The following is a 22894-nucleotide window of genomic DNA, read 5'->3' as shown; positions in this document are numbered from 1 at the left end:
TTTTTCCATTAAACCATCAGCTGTAGAATTTCAGCAAGAGATGATTCCTAAGTGCACATTTTATAGTCCATTTGTGGGGAGACAGCCAGCCCTACTGAAGCATGGGTTACAATATTCTCATCTTCTTGCACAAGAGTGCTCATCTGGGACAGGGAAGAAGAGAAATGTCTGCATTAGAAACAGCTCACTAATCTCCCTGCCACTCAGAGCTCTCAGGATGTTGAGCTGGGATTATTCTTCATAAGATTTTTTTTAAATAATTGAAGCATCTAATCAATATGATTTGAGAATTTATATCTTGAACAGAGTCTGAAGGTTATGGAAGAAAAAAATAGGAGTTATTCTGGAAATCTGCTTTTGTACATGATTTCTTGACCCATTTATTTTTCTTTTATCAGTATAGCAGGATGACTGAGAACACATCGTGATACTAGAGAAGCTGAGGAATTTTTTAAAACTGCAATTTCATTTTTCTGGGACTAATGAGGAGAGGGTTTCCTCATTTGCTAATGAGGAATGGGTTATTTTCTAATTTGACAATGACTTTTACTTCCTTGGAGTGCAATTATCAATTTTATCTATTAAACTTTATTGTAGAGACACACTATGCATGCAATGCCAATTTTTTTCTATGGAGGGCAAGGAAATTCAGTTTCAATAAATAATGGAGTACAAAAATTTAGTCATGCATTTCTCCAAAATATGCATACACACACACACACACACACACACACACACACACACTCAAAGACATAAAATCTAGACTCTACAATTATGAACCAAGTCTCTGGCCTAGGTATAAAAACTAAAATCACAACCCGATTTCTTGAGCTCCAATTTGTCTTTGGGAGTTATAATAACTCAGAGATAACTTCTTGTCAAATACTAAAATGCATACCTCTTTCTTTGTTAGCAGTGAAGACATACAAATTTGAATATCTCTAAGACCTAAAATACTTAGGTGATTTAATTACAAAATTGAGTTGCAATATGCCAAAGCCTTTTAGAGAGGAAGATAGAGAGAGAGAAGATAAGAGAGTAGATGAATTCCTTGATCATTTCCTGAAAAGGGAGTAGAAAATGTGTCCTTGTCATCATACGGTGATACAGACACAGGCCCAAACTCTTTTACAATTTTTCCTATAATAACATTCATTTATTTCAAAAGAATTTAAAGGTCTACATATGATGAGAAGATTTAGATGCATGGTACCTGATGTGAACAAGAGGAAGGAAGAGTCTGGTGAAATCTATCATCACTCCTGATGTCTTCCATATCAAAACAGATGCTGACAGAAATCCCTGGCTTCCTGATTCCCAAAGTCCTTTTCATTTTGATCTTCTGCCTACTTCGTGAAAGCCTAGATATGATGATTCCCTAAATGATCTAGCTACTGTTAATTCCCCAACTCCAAAATCTCATGTCAATCACATCACTGTTTATCATTTAGCTTCCCAAATGATTCCTTCTAGGACTTACAATGCCATAAGGCCATTTCTCAAAAACTTCCTTCTTATCTTCTCCTAACTTAGGTGGTATAGGCTTTCTCTTTAATTTATACTTCTATAAATATTACATCAGTCAGAGTCAAGGAAGGAAGGAGACAACATACCAACCTATGAAAATTGACAGGTTCAAAACTCATCTCTTAGCATCTCCTTCCAAACTTGTTCCTCTCCAAAATTTTTCCTAACAGAGTAAGTGACAATAACTTCCTATGTATTTGAAAAGTAGAGGAATGATCCCACAAGAAGGTGGAGATTTAGATTTAAATAAAATACACACAAAAAGTACAGAAAGTGAAAAATTACAATGTGCCTGATGAGAAATGTACTGCAACTATTAAGAGCAGATTAGACACTACATAATTTCAAGTGATCTTATATCTTACAGAATTACATTTTTGCATGTCTTATGTCTTATAGAATCAATGAATTCAAAGCAAGAAAACCATTTAACTATATCAAGACATATTGCAGTTAAATTCCTTAAAAATATGATGAACAGGTAATTTTATATAGAGCTATCAAGAAAAAGAGAGGGACAAATATAAGTATTATAACAGACATACTATCAAGAAAAATGTCACTCAGATGGAGAAAGAAATATATTTAAACTATTAAAATAAATATATCTAAATCATTGTCTATATTTTTCTATTTATATATGTACATGTGTATATATGTGCATAAATCCTATATTAGACAAATATCAAACATGTGCAAAAATAAAGATTATTTCAGCTATATAAAAGGTTAAAAAATTCAGCACCAGCAGATGGGTACTCAAAAAAGTCTTCAAATAAAACATTCAGAAAGAAGGAATATGATACTTGATGGAAATTGCTACAGACCTAAAGGAATAAGGAGTCCCAGAAAATAACTACCTAAAGAAATAATAAAGCAACAAATCTATGGTTGTTAAAGTTATTGGTATTGAAAATAATGCTAAAGGCTAACTAAAGATCATATAAATTTTATCTAGACCTTAACCTTGAGCAAATGTGTCTTTAAGGCAAAGGAAGGCAAGCATGAACACTGAATTGAAAAGAATACTCCAGTGATATTCTAGTTGTTTTCACATATAGTAAAAATCATCCGAATTTCTTTTATGCCATGAAAGCTTTGCTGGATTTTTTATGCAAGTTTCTACTGATAGGAGCCCATTCTGTTAATTTTATGTGCCACTCATTTTGTTTTATGGTACCATGTTATTCTAAATAAAATGCTGCTGTGAAGGACATAGATGCCCACTATTTCTCTTTCAAATAAAGTGATATTTTGCACCATAATGCTTGCTGCCAGATGTTATATAAATATAAATTCATCTGATTTTTAATATACTAGCAATAATATAATTTAAAAGTTGAAACACAAAAATTTGGCTAGAAAAAGAAGCAGGTCCTTCCCTTGTCTCTAAAGAATATATATCCTCCAATTATATCTACATCTCTGTATGATGATAATATAGAAAAATGATAATATCATCAAATTGGTTAGTCTGTGAAGATTTATATTTAATAAGAGTTTTATGTATACTTTATTATAATTATCTTCTGCATAGATTCATTAGAATATCTTTTCAGATCACCAGCATTAAATCAAACACAATTTTTATTCACTCATGCTTTTTAAAATCATTTATGTCTCTGATGCCCCTTTAGTTATTATTTTAAAACTTATTAAAACCTCCCAGTTTTTATGGTCTCCTTTCAAATTTTAGGAAGATTCTAGCAATGCTCCATGAGAAACAGTATCAATGAAAACTCAAGGAAACCTGAAGCTGGTGAAATGACTCTCTCTACCATGTTTGCAGCAAATGTATTTTCTCAGCTTACAAAGGCTTAACAATAATTGCCTTGCTTCTTTGAGCTTTATAGCATCTCATAAACCTGCCTTACCACTGTAGGAAGCTGAACTAGCTCTAAGTTGAATACAATGTGTAAACCATATAGGGGGAGAAAAATAATACACAATTACTAAGAGATTTATGGACATGTTTAATGTAAGACAGTGAATCTTTGCAGAAAGACTATATATATATATATATATATATATATATATCAAAAAAAGCAATTTGGTGCAGGGTGGGTAACACAGCTGCAAACATGCACGGTTTCTCTTCTTTATGAGAAAATAATACATTTATCAACCAGTTTACATCAAGATATTAGAAAACATAAAGCATGTCACAGTAGTTTATTTTGCTTCATGATAAATGAAAAAATTGAACAACACTTGAAACATAAAGGTCTTTGGAGAAAGATCCATCATGTTAAAACCTGTTACTATGTGCACCTTGAAACTGTAACATTGTTTGTCGAAGTTTCTTTCAGTTATGGTTCATATGATATATTCAGTCTGCAAAGAAATTGCTAGCTATTTATTGATACAAAATTGAAATTGCTTCTTTATATATCATAGTAATATAATAATAACAAGTTGTCATATGCTATTGTTAAAACTCATTTAAGACAATGCTATTGGGTGTTTATATTCAAGTCTTTATTTATGTTTCTTTGAGATAAATCATTGATAGTTATGGATACATAGAATGACCAGAAAAGACAATCTAAATTTTAAAATGAGCTAATGTAAAGAATTAAAACCAGAAATAAACGCAAACACTAGGTAGTTTATCCAAGAGACTTCATTCTGTTTATCACTTTCCACACTAACATCTGATTCTTCTGTTTTTATTATTCACATACATCCTATAAGCAAACTGTGAACACAAATAGAACACTCTCTTTTGTTTTTAATAGCACAGTTAACATTCTCTCAAGGCTCTTGAAGCCTAAAATGTATTCACATTCCATTTAAACTCTCTGAAGTAATACAGCCTAGCACCATTCTGATATGCTCTTTTAGGGGGCCTTGGCTTCTCCAAGCACTCAAGCCCCACCTCATACCTAGCTCAAGTCCACCACCATCAGGGAGAACAAAAGACCTTGAGAGGACTGCAATCCACAGAGGTATTTATTCTTCAACTGTTAAGAATAAAAGCAATCAGCATAAACCAATTAAACATATAGCTATCTCTTATTTATTAAAGAATACAATCCAATTTAAATGTTTTGTCCTTGAAATGAAAAGCAGCCAAAGAAGTATCCTTAAAACACATCTGCTAATATCCTGGATGTTAGCTTAAAACACATTCTTACAGCACATTCTCTAATGTCCTGGATTAATCCTTTAGTTAACATATACCCACAGAACAGTGAAGCTTCAAGACACTCTATTACATGAATATACAGAATGTCCAACCTATTCCTTTTCATAACATAAGAATAATGTTTTTCTTTAATAACAAATCAATTACAATAGCACGTTAATGCCTTAACAAATTACAGAAACCTAGTACATCTCTGCTAATTCTAACAAATGTACATACATTTTTTTTGTTTGCTTTCAAATAAATATTTTTATTTCTAATGGAGTAACTGATATTACTCTATTTATGTTACTCATAAAATATATTTTACATTTTTGTTTTGCTTTAATTAATTCTGAATTTTCTTCTTTTTTGTACTGGAGAGTGGACCCAGAAGTGTTCTGCCAATGAGACAGAGCTATAACCTCAGCACTTTCATCTTTTATATATTTGTTTATTTATTGGTATTGGGGATTGAACCTAGGGACGCTTAATTACTGTGCAACACTCCCAGTCCTTTCCATATTTTACTTAGAGACAGGGTCACACTAAGTTGCTTAGGCCGTTGCTAAGTTGCTGAAGCTAGCTTTGAAGTTGTGATCTTCCTGCCTCAGCCTCCCAAGCCTCTGGGATTTTATCTTTTACTTTGAGAAAGGGTCTCTTTAAGTTGTCAGCAATCCTACTATGCTGCTGAATCTGGCCTTGAACTTGGAATCCTCCTGAGTTGTTGGTATTACAGATGTGTAATAACATACAATGTCAATATACAGCAAAAAAAAAAAATTGTTTCAGAAAATTTTAGTTAAATGTACAGAAAAATAATAAATCCATGTACATTATTAAAAGAAATTTATAAGAAAATCATTTAAAAATGTACTGTAGAAAATTAACTTTATTCCATTAAAAGCAAGTTTATCATATTTATACATGCTAATTAAAATACAAATATCGAATTGCATTAATCTAAAATAAATTAATATTGCCACAGAAAAATTATGTGAAAGAAATATTTGAAAACAAGAATTACAATAATATTTATTCAAACACATGTTACTAAATGAACCAATACTTAAAAATATTTAACATCTAATCTAAAATATTGCTAATTGCATTACAAGTTAAAGGACAGACAGTTACTGGAATTTGCGTTTATATAATATGTGGTAAGAGGGTATATATAATTAGTCTTAAATCTACACTAAGGAGAGTTCAATTTGTACACTATTTCCTTCAATCCTAAATATAAAACAGTAAGAAAGTATACTAAAGAAGGTTGTTTTGAGAGAGAAGTTACTTCAAGTTTTATTTAAAAGGGCATGCTCTAAATATTCCTAGGAGTTTTAAGATTCATAAGAAGCCGCCTATAAAGAGAGCATTTCTAAAGTACAAGATCAATATTCTCCTAAGACATTTAAGGATGACTCATGCTCAACTGTCAGAAAATTCATTGTTTATAATTTAATGGAAGTACATTTCAAATTACTTCATATAGTAATTGTTATACTTATTAGTGATCAATAATTTATACATTCATAATTATTAATTGCTCTGTAATTAAAACAAATTCCTTTTCTGCATCAAAGGTTAAGAATGAAGTACTCATTAATGAATTTTACTCATTTTTTGCAAGTCATTGGTAATTTCCAATATTTTACTTGAAATGCAGAACTATTTTTTTAAACATATAAATGTTTCTCAGACACCTTTACCTACAGCCTTAGGAAGAGGTATACATTTTATAAGCGTATACATTTGCATACTTAACTTACTATGATTATTTGCTATTTCTGCATTAAAAACAAAGCTAATCTGGGCTTAACAAATAATGTCAAGGGGATTCAGGTCTAGGTATATAAGAGGGAAAAGAATGGTTTGTCATTAATCCAATCCAAAAGTATTTTATGCCTAAATGATTGAAGCAGTCTTGTTCTTTCTTAGTTTTATTAGTCAATTAATGTCAATTCCAACCAATATTTGAAATTAATTCATCACATGCACTTTTTCACTTCACTTTTTCTATTATCTACTAACGAAAGGAAGGTTTAAATTCGCAAAGATGAAACTGGCAAATCTATTGCCCTGGAGGATGAATATACAAGTTAGGGAGACAATGGCAAAAAAACAGCTTTCCTTTTTCGAAGAAAATAGAATAGATACATACCCATAAGGGTATATGCATGCCTGGGAAACTTACTTCTTATAACTGCTGCAGAGAAATTGGGCCTTCTAAACAAAGTAACATAAAGCTCACTCTTGTACTATGTAAGAAAATGAGGTGAAAATTTACACTACCTCTGTGGCATGACATTACCACAGAGAAATTAATGTGCAACCACTTTAGCACTGTAGAAATCCCTGGAGACCCCAAAAGCAGCAAACACACACAGAACAAATGTATAGTGAGCTTTTCATACTCCAGGACACAGAAGAATTCTATAGAAATACCACCTTGAACAATGATAAAATGAAACACCAGAATTTAGCAACGAAACTACAAAACCAGGCAAGAAATCTAGTAGCGGGACCAGAATCAGATATGATGTAGATGTTGGCGTTATCAGATGAACTTAAAATAACTGTAATTAAAATATCCATGACTTCATGCAAGAACAGATGGATAATGTAAGCAGAGAGATAGAAATGCTAAGAAATAATTGTAAAGGGAAATGAGAAGAATTGAAATATATCAACTGAAATGAAGAATACCTTGAATGGGCTTATCAGTAGACTAGACAGGAAAGAGGAATAAATCAGAGACCTTCATACAGGTCAGTGAAATGAGGAAAGAGACATACAAATAAACAAAGAATAGAACATCCAAAATCTTTGGAACAACCTTCAATAAAAAAAAAATACATAGCCAATTAAAATTCCAGATGGAGAAAGGAAAGACTCAGAATGAAGTGGTACAAGAGTACCCAAGAGTATAAAGCAAACAGTAATTTTTAAGGACTTGGGATATATAGATACTTTATTCTCAATACTCAACATTTTGTTACACATGTTAAAATTTTACTCACAAAATTGATGATGCCATATAAGCCATTAATTGAAAGAATGATAAAAATCCACAAAATATTTTTTAAAGTGAAAGTAAATGAAATATTTGCAGGAACAAAGACTAAGAAGTTTCTAAAATAATGAAATAAAATAAAATTGTAGAAGAACACCAAGCATGACAAAAGAGGAAAGAGAAGGAGGAGGAGGAGGAGGAGGAGGAGGAGGAGGAGGAGGAGGAGAAAGGAGAAAGAAGGAAGTAAAAAGAAAAAAATAGTTCATATTTAATTTGAGATCATATTTAAATTGAGAGATTGTTATGGTTTGGATGTGAGGTGTCTCCTCAAAGCTCACATGTAAGACAATGCAAGAAGGTTTAGAGGAGAAATGTTTGGTTCCTAAGAGTCTTGACCCAATAAGTGATTTAATCCCCTGATAGGGATTGACTGAGTGGTAACTGAAGTGGTAGGGTGTGGCTGGAGGAGGTAGGAATTGGGGCTTAGCTTTGGATATACGTTTGTATCTGGTGAGTACAGTGTCTCTCTCTCTCTCTCTCTCTCTCTCTCTCTCTCTCTCTCTCTCTCCTTCCTGATTACCAGGTGAGCTATTTCCCTCTGCCACTGTCTTCAGCCATGATGTTCTGCCACACCTCAATTCTGGATAAATGAATCTGGCCTTCTATGGACTAAGACCTCTGCAACTGTGAACTCTCAAATAAAATTTCCTCCTCTACAGGTGTTCTGGTAGCATCCTTCAGTCACAGCAGTGAAGTAGCTAAGTAAAATAGAGATCAAATTTAAATTGCAGATAGGAGAAAAATCTTGAGAGCAGCTGAAGGAAAGGCAATCTTACTTATAGAGGAAAAAGGCTAGAATTATAGCACACTTCTCACTAGAAATCACTCACACAGAAGAGGGTGAAATAAAACATTTAAAGTGTGGAAAGAAAACAATCAAGAACAAAAACTACTAACCTCAAATTCTATATTTGGTGAAATTATCCTCATAAATTGAAGAAAAAAACACTTGTCAGGTAAACAAAATGAAGTGAATCTGTCACCAATAGAACTGCCTATAAGAAGTGGTAAAGAAGTTAGAAGGAAATGAGAGAGGGCAGACACTTGGATGTACACCAAGGAAAGAAGACCTGGAGAAGTAATAACAGTGGTAAATCATATCTCCTAGCTTACATTCTTAACCACTCTAGATGATTACCACTTAAATCAATACAAGTAACTACATATTGGCTAGTATCTGTATCCCTTAGAATCTGCAGCGGAATAAATCTGGGACTCCTCACAGTTATCACGATCAACAGCTGCTCATGTCTCTTATTTAAAATTATTTAGAATTTGCATATAACCCATGCACATCCTTCTATGCACTTTATATAATTTCTAGGTTCCTTATAATACCCAATGCAATGTAAGTGCTATGTAAATAGTTGTTCTGATATTGTTCAAGGAGTGGTGATGAGAAAAATGTCTGAACAGGTTTAGTAGAGTTGCAGCAATTTCTTTAAAAATTGTTGCATCTGCAGTTCAGAATCCATGGACACGGAGGACCTCGCCTATGCCTTGAGTGGTGTCATGAGAGTGGATAAGTGAAACACGACAGCACTGCCACAAAAGGAGTTGGAGGTAAAAGTTATTGGCTAACTTTGCAACACATGAGATGGAATAGTGTTATTTTAAAGTAGAATTGTGCTAGTTATAAATGCATAATAAAAAGTCTAGAGCAACTAATGAATTTTTTTAAAGAAGTATCATCAGTGCACTAATGGACGAGATAAAAAGGGATAATAAAATGCTCAATTAAAATTAGAGATGGCAGTAAAATGAGAGTAAAGAAACAAAGGATGAATTCAACAAATGAATAGTTCAAACTATATATTTAAGTATAATACAGCTGCATCAATACACATTTTATATATGAAGAGACAAACATAAAGAGATTTTTCAGGGTGGATAAAAATTAACAAGACCTAACTGCATCTTCTCTAAGAGAAACTCAATTAAAATGTAAACATTCAAGTATATGGCTTGAAAAAAGATGTGGAGAAATATATATTGCACTAGAACTAATTAAAAAATGCAAGGTATGTGATTTTACAAATATTAGATTTCAGAATAAGCAAGATTACTAAGGTCAAAAGAAGGCATAGTATAACAACAAAGGGTCAAATTTGAAAAAGGCATAATGATGCTAAACATATATACACCTAACAACAGAGTATTAAAACGGATGATGAATAAACTTAGATAACTGAAAGGAAAAATAGAAATATTCACAATCACACATGAAAAAATGGGCTATCTATAATTTTCAGACCCATTGGACATAAAGTCACTTAGAGAATATTAAGCTGGATCTAGTGCTCACTTTAGCAGCACATACACTAAAACTAGAACAATACAGAGAAAATTAGTAGTGCCCCAATGCAAGATTACACACAAATTTGGAGAGCATTTCATATTTAAACAAACAAAAAACTGGTACAAATTGACATTTACAGAATTCTTTTTTTCAATAATAATACCAAAATACATATTTCCCTAGAGCTTGCATAGGACATTTACTAAGATAAATCATGTTCCGAGCAGTAAAGCTCATGATTATTAATGAATTTATAAATACTAGATAACAAACAAAGTACTTTTCAGGCCACAAGTGAATTGAGCTAGAAATCAATAACAGAATGGTAGCTGGAAAATTCTCAGATATTTAGAAATTATCAAACTAGCATGAAATGACACAAATGTTTAAAAAAAGTCCCAGGAGAAATTAAAACCAATTTTAAATTGCATAAAAATAAAAATAGAATCTACCCAAAAATTTGTAAGCAGCAGAAAGAGTGTTTAGAAGCATGACCATAGTATTTAATGTACAGTAAACAAATCCAAAATTAATAATGTAAATTTTCATCTTAGAAATCTAGGGATGATCAACTTATGTTCCTGACAAAAATAAAGAATAAGAGCAGAACTTGATGAAATTTTAATCAGTAAAACAAAAAAGAATATCAATAAAACCAAAAGCTGATTATATTCATATTTTAAAAGTTATTAAAATTTATAAATTTATAAACTTTTAGAAAATTATTTCTATAAAAAATTATGAACTTCTAGACTACCCAACAAAGAGAAAATACTCAAATTATCAATAATAGAAATGAAAACAGCAGCTTTGTTACTGATTACATAGACAGATTAATGAAAGAATACTAATGATCTCAATGTTCATAAATTTGTTAACTTAGATGAATTAGACAAATGTCTTGAAAGATACAAACTACCAAAATGCATGCAAAGATAAATGGATAATACAAATAGTCCAATATCTACTAAACTTAAGCAATGATTAAAGTCCTTCCAAAAAAAATCCACTAAACTAGACAATCTCACTGAGTTCTAAAAAATATTAAACAGAAATAATATAAATTCTCCAAATGTCTTCCTGAAAATTGAAGCAGAAAGAATATTTACCAGCTCATTTTATGAAATCAGTATTATCATAATACCAAAAGCAAATAAAGGAATTACGAGAAAAGCAAACCACTTACAAATACCTCTCATGATTATAGACACAGAAGCCTTTAACAAAATGTTAGCAAACTAAATTCAACAATGTGTACAGAAGATTATACACACTGAGCCAGAGTGATTTATCCCAAATACTTAAGCTATAAAAATAGTCAATGTAATCTACCATGTCTAGATGCTAAAAGGGAAAATCATATAATCTTTCCAATCAATTAAAATAAAGCACTTAATGAAATCCAAGACCCACCCATTATTGTTTAAAAAAAAAATCAGAAAATTGCCGACTGCAGTTTCATCAACATATAAAGAAAACTCCAGCTCATGTTCTATTTTTAGTGAAAGACTGGACATTTTACCCCTACAAATGAGAGCAAGGGCATGATGTCCTCTGTCACAATTACTAATCAATATCATTATGGAAGGCATAGCTGGTATGAAAAGAGAGGGGGTGGCAGAGAGAGATGCAGAGAAAGAAGGAAATTGATTTATAGATTGCAACGAAAAAAATTAAAATGTCTAATTTTGCAAGGAGAAACAATAAAGTCCACTGACCTAACTGTAGATACATTTGACATAGGACATTTTTGAACTGATTGTCTCTCTCAATTGCACTGGGTTTGTATCACTCTTGTCCATTTAAAGAAATAAAAATATCAGTTTGAGACTCAACACTGTGCTCCTGCTAATTTGACTTATTCCTTCCTTACCTGGGGCAGAAAACATCTACTTATTATAACTAAATACGAAGATGGAGAATTGTAAGAGATTTGGGAAAGGACATTAAAACACAGCATTTTCCAAAATTCTCTTCTTACTGTATCTCATCTGTAAAACTGAATTAACAAGTGTCTATAAGCCAGGTGTGGTGGAGCACACCTGCAATCCCAGCTGCTCAGGAGGCTCATGCAGGAGGATCCCAAGATGAAAACTCCAGCCTCAGCAATTTAAAAAGGACCTAAGCAATTCTGCAAGATGCTGGCTCAAAAAAAAAAAAAAAAAAAAAAAAAAAAAAGCTGGTTAAGTAGTTCAGTACTGAAGCTTGGCCCTGGGTTTAATCCCTGGTACCAAACAATAACAGTGAAGATGATGATGATGGTGATGGTGATGATGATATCTACATTAGGATATATTTGAAATAGTGTGGTGGTCATCACTTAATAATAATAATAAAATAGAATGAGTCCACTTACTGAAAGCCAATGGAAATTGAAGGCTACTAAGATTAAATGCCTGGTAAAGAGGAAATAATGGAATTATTCTTAAAGACAATAGTACAACATGGCAATGGCATGAAACATGGGTTTGCAGAATCTCAAGGGATCAGTTTACATTTGAGGACCATGTAGAGGAGACCAACTTCCTTATAATCCTTACATGTCTTCCGAATCATCTCTGTTTGAGAAAGGACAAAGGACACAGCTACTGGAGAAGTTCCAGCAGGGCGAGCAAGAGAAATGGAGCTGAGCACTTCTCAGAAGTGAGAGAAGAGGTGACCTAAGAAGCATCCAGCCACATTCTCATTCATTTGAATTCAGAATTAAAGGATATTGAGGGTGACTGCTCTTTAATTTCCACCACTTTAATTTCCTTTTATGAACAGTCGTGAGAAATAGGAGCAAAAAAAATGGTCTAAGCTTCATCTTGCCTGCAAGCTGTCCTATACTGGAACCATGAGAACTGAATCAGAACTTCGGATCAGGATGGAAACAGGAGCACTTTCCAGGTGAGGACATGGATTGGAAATTTCCTCTTTTCCTTGTGACCCTTTCTAGTGGTGATGGCCATTGATTTTAAAGCAAGAAGGTGTTGTAGGTACATTGACATATTTCCACAATAGATAGTCTTTGGAAATAAATTTCTAATGCTATCTGAAGTTATAAATATGTTCATAATTCTAAGACAGGACATTCTTTCATTTTTTTTCTCTGTGGATTCCTACATCACAGAGAACTTAGGAAGAAGTCAGCTATTCACTCTTCATATTTTTGTCTAGATGTTCAGTTTGTCAATTCTTCCCCCCACCCCATCCTTTCTCTAAACTCTTAGTAATATGATCAATGAAGCAAAGTTAACCTGGAAAGTTATTAGGAATCTGTTTTTGTTTAAATTCTGTTATCAAAACACAGACTTACTGAAATATAAGTTATTGGACAAAGAACTGCATGTAGTTGATGAGGGCTCTTTGGGCTTTGGCCAACACTCAGGAATGATGCCATCACCACAGCCAAGGTCATAGGTCTCTCAGACACCTCCAAAGACCCCTGTGTTCCGTGGTTATTATTTTGTCTATGTGATAAGAATAGCTAACCAGAAAACACAGTTTTGAGTGAGTGATACTTTAGCTTCAGTTCTGCTAAACATGATAAATAAGTTCTAAAGAACTTCTTTGCACAAAACAGTGCTTATTCAAGAGCCATATGCTGCTAAAAAGAAGGGGACATGTCAGAGAGCTTATCGTACTTATGAAAGGCAAAGATACCTAATGACTTTAATAGACACTCTGCTAGCTGAAAAAGAAAAAAAAAAGGTTAGTTTTCACCACAATATTTTATTTAAGTGTTTGAGTTGATTTAAAGGAATAACCAAAATTTCGTTATTAAAGGTATAGCCAAACTGATTCTCATTTTGTCAATATTTTGAGTTAAATTTTGAGATTCCTACTGAGCACCAAATTGAAAAAGCTTCTTTTACTAAATCATAATATACATATCTCATTGCAGTCGTGCTAAATTACCTATTGTCAAAGACAAGAGTTATTATTTTAATTACAGCTATAGAAAAAAAAACTCTTTCAGTCATTCCTTGTTACATAAATACCATTGTTCCCAACTCTCTCATTTCAGATAAAGAAAGATATTCTGAATTTCATGCAACAGAAACTGGCCATACTTGCTATTTCTTCAATTGACAATTGATTTGAACTTAGAGCATCTTCACAAAGCAAGTATATATATATATATATATATATATATATATATATATATATATATATATATTATTTTTACTGAGGGCTGAACCCAGGGGCATTTTACCACCAAGCTACGTCCCTAATTCATTTTATTTTATTTTATTGTTTTAATTTTGAGACAGGGTCTTGGTAAGTTGCTGACAGTCTCATTAAATTCCTGAGCTGGCCTCAAACCTGCCATCTTCCTGCCTCAACTTTCTTAGTCACTGGGATTATAGGTGATGTCACCATACCAGCTCTACTGCTTGCATTTTTAAGAGCTAGTGGAATAAGGCTGCCAAATGAGATTCTTTCTTCATTTTCAAGAGCTTTGTTTTCAATAGTCAGGGCTGTGCTGCTGGCCAGTGACTGGTAAACCTCTATCTTTTCCTCTTTTCCTTGGCATTTAATAAATAAACAAATGTATATGTCTGATGTTCAAATCACAACCTCTCTTTCTCTGTCTCTCTCATTTCCTCATGATCGCTCTTCAGAATTTCAACCTGTGTGCTCTCCTTCAATTATCTGATTAGATAAATTATTAGCCTCTTGAATAATGAGGGAAGAACCAGTGTGCTACAACTCACATCTGAAGTGGGGGGGGTGTTGCTGGGAATACTGGTAAATAGGTACTCTTTCTATCCCACAGCACAGCAGACAGAAGAACAGGAAGATATAATTTGAACTGAAAGAAAATACGGGGTTTTTGCTTTACTTGAGGAATTGCATATACAAAAGTTAATGGAAAGTCAGGTGGAAACTAGAAGCATTTTGTTTTGAAATATAAATCCAATGTAAAAAAAAATCAAAACAACCCTGAGTTCAAAGCAGGTTCATTCTATTTTATTCTATGTGTGTGTGTGTGTGTGTGTGTGTGTGTGTGTGTGTGTGTGAGAGAGAGAGAGAGAGAGAGAGAGAGAGAAATAGAGAGTGAGAAAAATGACTAAGTGGAAAATACATAAACACAGAGGTTTTTAAGTTAAACACATGAATATATTTTCCTTGATGCCTGTTACAGGAGTTGGAAAGAGGCCTCTTAAACAAGAGCCTGACTACACGGCTCACTCACCTGACTGTAGTCAGCAAACATGGAGAAGAGAGGAACCTCGCCCCTTATCACCTTAAAAGTCTCCTTAAATCTGCAACCCACCTCTGTTAGTGCATGGAGACGGCTGCCCTCAGGGATGTCCAGGAGGGACACTAGGCAGCAGAGGCAGGGGCACAGGGTTGGGCCATGGACAGATCAGCTCCCAAGAGGAAATTGGGTGACACCACAGTTCTTGTCAGTGGACACCAGATGTGTTCAGCTGTTTTAGTCTTCCCACTAACTAATTAACTTTGCTCAAAAACATAATATTAATAAAAAATAAAATATTTAACAAAGTCCTTACTTCTCTTTTTTCTTGCTGAAAGCTTTACTAATTTAGTCAATAGTCTTGGATATGCCAAGGAAATTCTCACTACATTAAATGGGTTCAGAGAGAGCTTTAAGTTTTTCCCTTTGCCACAGCCATGAACCTGTGAGTGATTCCCTTACCTTCTTGCTGAATGGGTGTGCAACTCTATAAAAGGAAAATACCTTCCTCTGAATATCAGATAAAAAATATGGTTGAAAATCCTTTTACAAAGTACAAATGTTGTACCCACATAATTATTTTAAAATATAGCTTAAACACAGGACACTTAAGGGATTTTAAAAGAAAATCAATCAATCACAAATTTATTGTCCACCAATGCTACATATATGTTGTAATCAGGTTATTTTTGTTGTTGTTGTTGCTCTGATGAAAAGAAAAACTAAGATGAGAAAAATTTTATTTTGGCCCATAGTTTCAGAGGTTTAATCCATGGTCAGTTGATGCTTTGACTCTGAGCCTGAGACAAGGGCAGAACACATAAAACCCAAAGGCACAGCCCTAGTGCATGCTTCCTTCAGCCACACCATATCTGCCTACAGTCAATCCATATCAGTGGATTAATTCACAATATCAAATGAAAATCATTAATTTAAAATGAACAATTTGCTTCTTTTTTCTACTTATTCGTAAAGAAACTACGTTGTTGACTACAGAAAATCCTAAAATAGGGCTAAAGGGGATGGGAGACCAGCTCACATACAGCAGTGTGCACTAGTAAGAACTGGTGGCAGCCATGTCTTGGTGGTAGTGATCTTTAGAGTTCTGAGTGTATTTAAGAGTTTTTAAGAATGCCCTCAGAAGATCACCCAAATCATTCAATTCTATCTTCAAATCAGAGTGAAATACAAGATGTATTTCACTTTTATTCCTGATTTAAAACTAGAAGATATAGAAGAAACAACTAAATTAAATTTCACATCTATATACAACACATACACACTTGCACACACACATACACTCTATCAGGAATAGTTCACTGTGCTAATTCTGCCTTTCTTAGGAGATAAATCAAGTATTAGAGAAGCACCTAAAATTTGTTTTTTTATTGACATCTGCAGCTTGTACAAGAGGCTCTGTTGGGGTTTTAGGGGTTCTAGAACATTACTTCTCTTTTGCCGTCATTGGGGTAAATTGAAAAGGAGATCAGTAGAACAGCAATATTACTGATAAACTTAGGCTAAGGAGGGTGACCAATGAGCTCCATAACTCTCTGGGATACCACATTCTATTCCAAGTCTAAATCCCACACAGTTCATCTGAGCAGGTACCCAATCCTCACAGCCTTTTAGGAGAAAGGATACAACAAATGGAGCATTGAGAACTGCTTGTTTCTCCTCATGATGTGAAGTCCGTAAGTGTAGAGTAAGACATAATATAAATAAGACATAATATAAAAACACTATAAATAGAGTGTCACTCTGGTGGAAGCCACTGGAACACACAGGGAAGGGGAAGAAATAATCCCCTAGTGTTTTAGTCGGCTTTTTATCTGCCATGACCAAAAGACTCAACAAGAACAATTAGAGGAGGGAAAGTGTATTTGGGGGCTCACAGTTTTGGAAGTCCATAGATGGCCGACCCCATTGTTCTGGGCCCAACATGAAACAGAACACCATGGCAGAAGGGTGTGGTGGAGGAAAGTAGTTGGGTACATGGCACCAGGAAGCAAAGAGAAAGCACTCCTCCTCAAGGATGAAATATAGGCCCCAAAAGCATGCCCCTAGGGACCCACCTCTTCCAGCCACACCCTATCTGCTTACAGGTACCACCAACTTAATCCCTAATAGGGGATTAATGCACTGATTAGGTTACACCTCTTGTAACCCAATCATTACATCTCTAGATTTTCTTGCATTGTATCACATGTGAACATTTAGGGAACACCTAGTATCTTAACCACAACACCTAATCAACAATTACACACATGAGCTCTACTACACACATACACACATATCTGAGAAAACTGACTGTTGAAAAGTATTGAAACCACAGAGATTCATAAAGCTATTATAAATCCAGCCAGACAAGAAGAAGTGTGATTATGTCTTATATTTACATTGTATTGAAAACTAGAAAAAGAAGTTTCACCTGTATAAACTTATTAGGTAGATCTCAAATCTTTGAGGAGTAGGAGGTGGGGGATGAGCTCTCTTCCCTGTGACAATAATGCCAGAAATAGAATACTAGGTTGTATAAAACATGATCTGTGCAGAAAAGCACTTCAAAGAAGTCTGGTAAAGAGCATTGACAAATTGCAAGTAAACCACAGGCTGGATTAGCATTCCATGTATTTTAGTTTCATCTATCAATATTTCTAATCTCATGAGAAATATTTCAAATACAAATCTCTCAAATTTTCTTAAAGAAATACTTTTATTTTTCTCAGTAATTGTAATTTAATTAACCTCCACTCCAAGTGAAATGCATACGACTAAACGTTTTAGCTGTCAATACAAAAAGTTTGATATTTCCACTGTGCACATCCTGGGATGTGAGGCCACCTCAGTCCCAATGATGAGCATTGTTTCCCCTTATTGATGGGCCAAAGAACACCAACATTAGTGTGGAAATATGCCATCAGCTCAGTCCACACTAAAGAGATATTTTGAGATATTGTATTTTCAAAGTTAATGCTGCAAATGTGCTGTTTTTCTTTTAGTTGCTTAACTTACTGAAAAATCACAGCAGAATTCTGTTGCTCCTGGGCATGCCAACTTTCAAGACTACCTCCTATTTTTAGTATATGATATGTGCATAAAAACTGGCAAAATTTCCAAAACTATTTTGTGTCTGGGAAATCTGGTAGATAAAGCATAATTTAAAGATACATATTTTCTTTCTAGAGTGAATATCTTCAAGCATTAGAATCTAAAGTTTAGTATTGCTTGGTCTGCTTTCTGAATTTGAAATACTTCAAAATTTATTAAGAGGTTTGGTTGTCCTACAAAAACCATAAGAAGATATACTAACCCCTCCTGGGTAATAAATTTGAATACTCAGGATAATTCTGAGCTGGTCTAACTGCAATCCATCTTTACCCCAAGTCTCTGCATTCTCCAATTTATGCACCTTCTGGTGGTTGAATCAAGTTGATGTAATGCTTATTTTCTTAGAACATAACAAACCAACACAAACCTTACTAGGGCTGCAAATATATTTAGGAAAACATATAAATCATTGCTTGTCAAAGATTAAAGCTAATTTAAGCTTAGTATCTGGAAACACTTAAAGACTTTATTCTTTCAGTCACTACCTGTTAAATTAGGTGCCTTGTTAATGAAATTTAATCATTGTTATTCAAGGCTATGAAATGTTCTGGGTAGCAATACTTTTAAGATGCGAGGCATGGAATGGAATAGTAACACCTTTCTAATTCCCCAAACACTGTTTATTACAAACAAAAATACAATATGTAGAGATAGATTACCATTACTATGATGAGAGGTAAATAATTTTTTAGCATTGCTCAGGATATATTCATTATCATGGGTGAAGTATACATGAATTTGCGTACCCTCCAAAATTTAATTTATATGTTAACATGATCAAATGACATTTTTCTGCTGTCATCCAGTTTGTCATATTTTGTCTTCTTACTTTATTTGGAAAATAAATATATGTGTCTTTGTTATTAGTGGTATTCAGCAGGAAGTCCAACATTTGGTGGTTTCACTGCAGAGTTAGAACACTTAACTAGATCTCATGCTTGGTGTTTATCCTTACAGTCCTCCAGGTGTACCTTGGGTGGTTTTTAAGGTAGAAATCAAAGTGCATCTGGTATTGTAATTCATTTATTTATTCAATAGTTAACTCTCATTTATTCTACAAACAGGCAATGATTTTACTACTATGTGTCAGGATTTCTTTGAAAGAACAATGTCCCCTTATAAGTGGTGTCTGTAGGGTAGCAGGCATCAGGATTCTAGGGTCTCCATTCTTTCCAGGTTGTATTCAGCAGTAGAAGGAAGGAAATCAGATGATGAAATTAAGTTGATAAAATATCAGCTGTGAACACTTTTTAAAGCAGTCTAATGCTATATTGCTTAATTAGCATACATATGTATGTATGCAATAAAGTATACACATCTATATATGCTTTAGTGCACAAACATCCAAGTGCATCAGATTTATCCAACTTAGAAATCCTCACTCAGCTTGATTCTTTCATTCTCTCTACATTATTGTGACATCAATTTTGACTCATGCTATTTTTTTTTTTTTTGCAGAGTCTCCTGGGCTCCTTCTAAACTATTTTGGTGTCCTGCTACAGATGTTCCTTTACTTCAATTCATTTGTTTTCTTCAAACCAGTCCCCTCTTATAACACACAAATATGCATGCGTGCACAAACGCACCCACGCACACACACACTCACACACACACACACACACACACACACAATGATTAAAATAATTCTAATAAAACATAAACTTGATCATATTGCCCTGATACTTAAAAACACTCAGTGATCCCTTACTTCCCTGAAAGCAAAAATTCAAATTTAGCACCTTCAAATTCAGTTCCAACAAAGCTGTCCAGAGATATCAGTAGTTACATATTCTTTTGTTTCTGTCATCTTCTAACACACATACATTTTCTTTTTTCTCTGATTAAGGTTCATCACAGACACAAGAGTATTAATAATCTCTAATCCGTGTTCATCTGTATAATATTATCCTTAATTTAAACTTCCTATGTGCAGAGAAATGTCTTGCTTCAAGGCAATTTTAAGTCTTTCCTAATATGTCTTCTCACCATAATTTATGGGTTAATTTATCCAGCTAACCCATCAATTATGCAATCAACAATTTTATCACCTACAATGTGTCAGGCACTGTCTTGTACTTTAGGAAAAACTGTAGCAGTGAACAAAGGATACAAGGTCCCTGACTACTTGGAATCTAAAAAATAACAGAGGCCATTTGTATTAGTCAGCTTTCTGTTACTATAACAAACACCTGGTATAATTAACTTATAAAGATAGAAGATTTAGCTTAGCTCACAGGTTTGGAGATTCCAGTCCATGATTGATTGACCCTGCAACTTTGGGCCTTTGGTGGCACATCATAACAGGACCATATGGCAGAATGAAATTACTTCCCTAATAGCTCCTGCACTGCCCCAAGACTCTGCCAGCAAGGAGACCATCTTCAGATGCAGCCCTAGTCCTAAATCTCCTCAAAATTTATTCACCCTGTGGCATTGCATTTTTAGGTACAGGATATGGACTAATACACTAATGACAGTTGCATAGACAACAGCTATGAGTAGGCAAATCATATTCATAAGAAAATGTGTCAACTAGCAAAATGTATAAATTTATGTCATTCTCACTGAATGTGGGCATCCAGTTTGATAACTGTGGTCAGCTGAAACAGCAGGGCGGGCACACCATGAAACAAACTGGAACTCTCAACATCTTTACACAATTTATGTCTGCCATGTTGGAAAGATGTGAAGAGGAAACACATGAGAGAACAAATTAAAAACAATGCTTTCAACTTAAAACAGTGAGGAAAGCACTCAAAATAGAAAACAAGTAGAGGAAAAAAATGTTAAAAATGTAAAGTAAAATTCAACATCTGAAAAAGTAGATCCAATATGGACAATTGCAGACAGTCCATATCAGCTGGCTGGCTTCAATGATGTTTACCTGTATTTTGAAACTTTGCATCAGGATAAATAACTGCTCTTTTCTTTGACAGCATGACTCTCCTCAGAAAATAGAAGATATTCAGTATCTACATGGTGAGTCTTCCCCACTTAGTCTACTCAGACCACACTCATCTCTGGAATCACCCCCACAGACTCACACAAAATAATGCTTTACCAGATCTCTCCATCTTTGTTTTATCTCTCATCACACAACTGTACTGTGTACAAACAGATCCACACCAATTCCTTCCCCAGAATTCAACTTTCTACCACTTTTATGTATCCATTAAGAAAATGGAAACTGTATTTTTTAAGATTTTGGCTTTCAGGATTTTAATGTTTGGGAATTTAATCTTTCAGAACTATATTTTTTTTTCTTTTGAAATTTTAGACTCCAGGTATTTGATTGTTTGATATTTAAACATTTGGGAATACAACATGGCTTTTGGGATTGTGTCTTTTGGGATTATGATTGGCACTGGTAAAGCACAGATGATGAGTTTGGGCAAAGCAGATTGACAGTGGTGGAGTTGGAGGCATCTGCTGAGCCTTGAGAATTGTTGAATTGAATTGAATGAAGAGACCCTAAATAAGCCAATTAAATATACAGACCAGGAGTAAAAGAAGAAGGGATTGGCAAATTTATTGTAAATATTCTTAAGCCTCATCCATGTCAAAGGAAGGTAAAAATACATAGATGGGACTCGGTTAGTGCTTTTGGTGTTTGGGCAAAAAAGCAATAAAACAATAGGGACTCAGTCACATTTTAGTTTGTGAGTTAGTTTCACCATATTTCTTGCGGAGAGGACTCAAATCCACCATTTGTGGTGTCTGAGCTGACCAGGAAGCACCTGCTTACACTAATAAAGTAACACATTTCCTAACGCTGAGAGGGTGATATGTATTGGTTCTGTAAGTTAAGTCAGTACAATCTTCATAATCCATCGGAGGCAGAGCAGGTGAGCTACCCAATGGGGGGTAACAGAAACAGACTCTGAGAAAATCCTAGCTTGATGAAGTTGTTCAAAGCATGTCAGGGAAGATGTATAGAAACAGTTCTGAAAAATCCTAATTAGAGGCATATATTGTTAGATTCATGTCATGCTGGTTGTAACAAGTACTGATTCAAAGAAATAGCAGACATTGTTTAGAAAACATGCTTAACATTGCCCCACCATTGACTAGAGTACCTGAGGAAGTTCATCAGGAAAGCAGCCTTCTAAGTAACAGCCCTTGCAGGTGCAAACTAATTGATTCTTCTTGGTTTGCTCTGTCATATACATGAAGCATATTTCTTTAACTGAGAAATCACTGGTCCTTGGTTTCTATTCAAAAAATCAAAGTCAGCTCACTTCATACCTGAATGTTAAAGTTTATCACAGCACAGTTCACATTTGCTGAGCTAGGGATTCACATGGGTGTCCATCAACAGGTGAATGGTTGAAAAAATGTAAAATGTGATACACACACACACACACATACATACACACACATATACATACACATACACACACACAATGGAGCATTATTCAGTCATACAGAAGAAATTATGCCATTTGCAAGAAAATTAATGAGACTGTAGATCATCATATTAAGCCAAATGTGCCAGACTTGGAAAGGTAAGTGCCATATGTTTTCTCCAATATGTGGAAGATGGGGTGGGGAGATTCATGAAACAGAAAG

At 34.1% G+C, this 22894-nt stretch overlaps 1 non-coding gene across 1 annotated transcript; it reads left to right on the top strand.

Moving 5' to 3' along the window:
* The first annotated feature begins 10024 nt into the window (after window positions 1-10024).
* On the top strand, window positions 10025-10130 carry LOC113180241 (U6 spliceosomal RNA). Its single transcript, XR_003300451.1, has one exon. It is a non-coding gene; the product is annotated as a U6 spliceosomal RNA (small nuclear RNA).
* The last annotated feature ends 12764 nt before the right edge of the window (window positions 10131-22894 follow it).

Source organism: Urocitellus parryii, chromosome 2 (genome assembly GCF_045843805.1).
Source record: "Urocitellus parryii isolate mUroPar1 chromosome 2, mUroPar1.hap1, whole genome shotgun sequence".
NCBI lineage: Eukaryota > Metazoa > Chordata > Mammalia > Rodentia > Sciuridae > Urocitellus > Urocitellus parryii.
Note: the sequence above shows the minus strand (reverse complement) of the source record. Positions and strands in the feature narration are given on the sequence as shown.